Source organism: Nicotiana attenuata, unplaced genomic scaffold (genome assembly GCF_001879085.1).
Source record: "Nicotiana attenuata strain UT unplaced genomic scaffold, NIATTr2, whole genome shotgun sequence".
Lineage (NCBI taxonomy): Eukaryota > Viridiplantae > Streptophyta > Magnoliopsida > Solanales > Solanaceae > Nicotiana > Nicotiana attenuata.
The window spans coordinates 457,992-459,213 of NW_017670757.1; positions in this window are offsets into that span (position 1 = coordinate 457,992).

Here is a 1,222-nt window from a genome sequence, read left to right on the forward strand (position 1 = left end):
GAGGAAATATCTGTCTATTAGCATCTACTGCCACGGCTATCAACAGCTTGATATCGTACTTTCCATAGACATGAGTGCCGTCTATGGATATTACGGGCCGACAGTGCGAAAAACCATCAATTGCTGGTTTAAACGCCCAAAACACGTAATTGAATATATATTCTGGTTTACCCTGACTCTGCTCAAGCTTTCATTCAACAACTGTCCCGAGGTTAAACTGCTGCAGTGCAGCCATGTACCTAGGCAGATCTGCAAATGACTTATCCCAGTTACCATAGACTATTTCAAACGCTCGTTTGCGCCCGAGATATGCCTTTCTTTTAATAATGGTATGGCCATGTTCCTGGTGGACTGCTGTAATGCACTCTTTGATTTTATACCTTATGGACGCTTCGATGTGTGGAATAAGAACAAGAGAAATCAAGTCAATATCCAAGTTGAAGTGATTCCCGTTGAATGTGTCCATTTCGCATGTGTGGGTGGGAATGTATTTACCCACTTTCCACAAACCTGTCTTCTTCTTGCTCGCACGCAATATCCAATGACATGGCCAAAACCACCTGCGACAAACAACCTTGTATACAACCGGACTTGACTCCCATACCGTCATCTCACGACACTCTTTTACGTTATGCATTTTACAAGCCCTGCTTAGGCGCGCTTTATCAGGAAAAAGCATGCCCTTTGCCAGCACCGTTGGTCTAGACTCGTCCCACATTGCTATCTGAATTTCATCAAAATCCCTTGTGAGAGCTTCCACATCCTGCGTGCTTGGCAAGTTATCAAGGTAAGGAATCTCCCTTGAATGAAACGGCACTTGGGACTCGTACACTCTTCGTCTAGGGGGGGTGGAGCATACTCTCTCGTCAAATCAGGTCCTTCCTTCTCATCCTCCTCATCACCATCCTCACGAGGAAAGGGTGTCTCGTCTCCAGATTCATCAGCATTGTTGTCGTAATCACTGTTCTCTTCCTCACTCTGTGCATCTGCCAGATCCCGATTTAATACGTCGTCTTCGGGCAATTGAGTGAGTACATTTGGTTCAACTTGCTCGTTTTCACTGCACAATCAACAAAATAATAAGATACTGAATTTAATAAATACTTTCCATATAGCTGTATCACTTCACTTACAAGTCGTAATGTGATGAAATTCCATGATGGACATTTTCATTTAGGTGATGGCTCCCGGATGGACCACCATGATCCAACACACCAAAACT